Source organism: Phaethon aethereus, assembly GCF_964289735.1.
Source record: "Phaethon aethereus genome assembly, chromosome: 21".
Taxonomy (NCBI): domain Eukaryota; kingdom Metazoa; phylum Chordata; class Aves; order Phaethontiformes; family Phaethontidae; genus Phaethon; species Phaethon aethereus.
The window spans coordinates 1261750-1265950 of NC_138597.1; positions in this window are offsets into that span (position 1 = coordinate 1261750).

Sequence of the window (4201 nt, forward strand, 5' to 3'; positions counted from 1 at the left end):
TGCTGTAGTTGGAGTGAACTTTGCTTATTACAATATCATTATAATACTAAAAATACTAAAATGCACACCTCTCTCAAAGTTACCCACCTCCCAAGGTGCGACCACCCCTCAATGAGCGTGCGCACGGAATTTTTCCGAGTCTGTACCTTTAAACGCCAAGCGAGAGAATTCTGAACCAATCCTGATGAAGGTATGTATGACTAGAGGCACTCAAGCTCCACCTGCAAAGTAAAACACTACAAAATAGTGTGAAAAGAGCTGGATGTCAGGGAAGACACCATCACTCCTGACTTTTAGGATCCGCCAAGGGGCTGACCCTCTCTTCCCCCCCATTGGGACGCCTCTGGGTTAGATTCGAACACTCGGCTATCCCGAGGGGATACGCGGGAATCTCTAGAGTTGTTTCATCACCCCACGCGTGTGTAACGCGACCGCAATCAATTTAGTGCACTTGCTTGCAGACAGTGAGTTTATCACCGGCAATCCAAAGAACTTGTGCATCTGTCGCTTCAATAAATCGCACTATTGATTGACTCAGCCGTGTGTGTCTCGTCCCTGGAGGCGACCGTACCTCTGAGTGTGGCCCTGCGAGTTCAGGAGGTGTCCGGCTGAGCAGGTCGTGCGATGTTCGTAGTGCATCCGGACCCGTGAGAGTCCAGCGAAAGGGGTTGGGCACGACTGGACTACTAACGCTGCTTTTGGGCATCTGCCTCTTAATGCAACAGGCGCTTCAATGGAGACCGGCCCAGAAAAGGGCCTGGCCTGGTCCAGGAGTATGCCTCACCCCCGGAGCATGCTGGGAGCTCTAGTGCCTCCCTCATGCCAGGGCATGCTGGGAGCTGTAGTCCTGCCCTCACCCCAGGGCATGCTGGGAGCTCTAGTGCTGACGCCACCCCAGGGCATGCTGGGAGCTGTAGTCCTGCCCTCACCCCGGGGCATGCTGGGAGCTCTAGTGCCGACGCCACCCCAGGGCATGCTGGGAGCTGTAGTCCTGCCCTCACCCCGGGGCATGCTGGGAGCTCTAGTGCTGACCCCACCCCAGGGCATGCTGGGAGCTGTAGTCCTGCCCTCACCCCAGGGCATGCTGGGAGCTGAAGTCCTGTTCACCCCAGGGCATGCTGGAAGCTGTAGTCCTGCCCTCACCCCAGGGCATGCTGGGAGCTCTAGTCCTGCCCTCACCCGCAGCACGCGGGGAGCTGATGTGCTCCTAGGAGGTCGCTCTGACACACAAGGGCCCATTGCTCTCCCTGCTTGCAGCGGCAGCACCGCGTACGGAGACCCGGCAGGAGCATCGACAATGTTCCAGGCCGTTCGCCCCAAAGCACAACAGGACAGAGTGGAAACGAGGAAGGAGTCACGCTAGGGAATGGCAGCCTCTGGCAGCCTTGGCTCCAGGGAAGCCGCAGCCTCGACACCAAAGCTGCAGCGAGAATTTGCTGTCCCCAGGCCTTTCCCCACCGACTGCGGCGGGACTCTGCTGCCCTCCAGGTAGTGCAGGTACCACTGATACAGGAGGCAAGATGGGACGGGTGCCCCGCCCCTGCCTTCCAGTATATACAATAGGAAGAAATGGAGAAATAACTACATAAAGGAGCACACAAATAGATATAACTATGGACTCTTTAAAAATGACACACAGGTACCTCAGCCTCACGTCACCTGGGAAGATCATGGAGCAGATCCGCCTAGACGCTATGCTAAGGCACAATGAGGACAGGGAGGTGATTCGAGACAGCCAACATGGCTTCACCAAGGGCAAGTCCTGCCTGACCAACCCAGGGGTCTCCTATGATGGAGTGACCCCCTCAGTGGACAAGGGAGGAGCTAGCGATGTCGTCTATCTGGACTTCTGTAAGGCCTTTGACACGGTCTCCCACAACATCCTTCTCTCTAAGTTGGAGAGAGACGGATTTGATGGGTGGACTGTTGGGTGGATGAGGAATTGGCTGGATGGTCACATCCAGACCGTAGTTGTCAATGGATCAATGTCCCGATGGAGATCAGTGATGAGTGGTGTCCCTCAGGGGTCCATGTTGGCACCAGTGCTGTTTAATATCTTCATCAATGACACAGAGAGTGGAATCGAGTGCACCCTCAGCCAGTTTGCAGATGACACCAGGCTGAGTGCTGTGGTTGACACACTTGAGGGACGGGATGCCATCCAGAGGGACCTGGACAGGTTGGAGGAATGGGCCCGTGTGAACCTCCTGAGGTTCAACAAGGCCAAGCGCAGGGTCCTGCACCTGGGTTGAGGCAACCCCTCAGGTTGCTGAGGGGATCAGCACAGGCTGGGGGATGAAGGGATGGAGAGCAGCCCCGTGGAGAAGGACTTGAGGGTCCTGGTGTGTAAAAAGCTGGACAGGAGCCGGCAACATGCGCTCGCAGCCCAGATGCCCTGGGCTGCACCCAGAGCCGCGTGGCCAGCAGGGTAAAGGAGGGGATTCTGCCCCTTTGCCCCACTCTGGGGAGACCCCCCCTGCAGTGCTGTGTCCAGCTCTGGAGCCCTCGGCACAGGAGAGACATGGACCTGTTGGAGCGGGGCCAGCGGAGGCCCCAGCGATGCTCCAAGGGCTGGAACAGCTCTGCTGGGAGGACAGGCTGGGAGAGCTGGGGGGGCTCAGCCTGGAGCAGAGAAGGCTCCGGGGAGACCTTAGAGCAGCTGCCAGGGCTGAGAGGGGGCTTAGAAGACAGATGGGGACAGACTTTTCAGCAGGGCCTGTTGCGATAGGACAAGGGGTGATGGCTTTAAACTAAAAGAGGGGAGATTTAGGCTAGATTATAAGGAAAACATTTTTTGTGATCAGGGTGGAGGTGGTTGATGCCCCGTATCTGGAAACATTCCAGGTCAGGTTGGACGGGGCTCTGACACCCCTGGCCCGGCAGCGGGCTGCGGGGGGAGGGAAGGGCCATGCCCAGGCCATGGGGCCAGCCGAAGGGCAGTGATGGGCAAATACGTGAGACTGGCACAGAAAAACACAGACTTTCTATAGTGTTTTCTATGAGTTTATTAATTGCTCTTCAAAGCACCGTGCCTGGGCGGTGTTGCCCCGGAAGGGGGATCCTGCGCTTCATTTACATTTGGCAGAGGAGCCGAAGATGTCCAGGGAGAATCCCCAGCAGACCCGGTTTCATAGTCAGCAGTGACTGGGAGAGAAAAAGCAAGATCCAATGTTAGTTCTACAGCAGACCTAGCCCAAGAAGTCCATGGACAGCTATCAAGTGTGACAGGGCGCTGTACAGATCTGGCGAGATTTAAGCCCGCCAGAGGAAACAAAGGATGAAAGGGACACGTGCAAAGGAAGAAACAAGATTTTCCACGTTTGACCATCAGGCAACTAGCTTTCTAGAGCCCGTGAAGGGAATTCCAGAGGCTGCGCACCACAAAGAAACCCACGCTAAACCCGCACATGGCATCTGCTTGCACTTCAGAGCCCCGAGACCTCTTTGCCCTCAAGTGCCCCATTTTCCTTGGAAGTTCGAAAGAGGGCTTGCTTCTATGGAGCACAAGGTTTTTCACCAGCTTCTGCATTCCTCCGGCCCAAAACACAGGATCGTCTGTCTTTGAACAGGCAAAGCTTCTCTGTCAAAGCCAGGCCAAGGGAATCTCCCAGCACAGCACAGATCCGTCCTGCCCGGGCGGTCACAGGAAATGGTGTGGCAGGACAAGCTCTGTCTTTCGACACCCACCGTATTCCGACAAAGCCTCAGAAGCAAATCAGCGATATTGCACCTCGGGGCTCCAGGGGAGCAATTGCCATGAAATAGGTTCAATTCTTCTCTGGACAACTGCCCACGTGCTTTGGGTGTCCACCTAACAGGACCTGCTTTCGGCTCTGCAGGACAAGCAAGCAACTTCTTTCCTCTAGTTCCACCCGGCCAGGAATTACACAGAAAAGACTTCCACTACTTCAGCATCACAGGCAAAACCCAACCGCAATCCCTAACCCAGCTGACCAGTGAAGAACCCAGTCTGGAGCTGCTTACCTGAGCCCAACAGGTTTCCGCTCTGTCCCTTGGTCTTGCTCAGGCTCTTTGCCTTGCCACTGGAGAGCCTGTGCCGCTGCTCCTGAGGGCTCCTGGCACTGCCTTCTGCGAGCATCTCGGTAGTCCTGTGAAAAAGGCAGCAGCATGCAAGAACGACTGTTGCTCATATTGGCACCAAGTTGTTCCCCGAGTGTGACAGCACACTGTGGGACTTGTG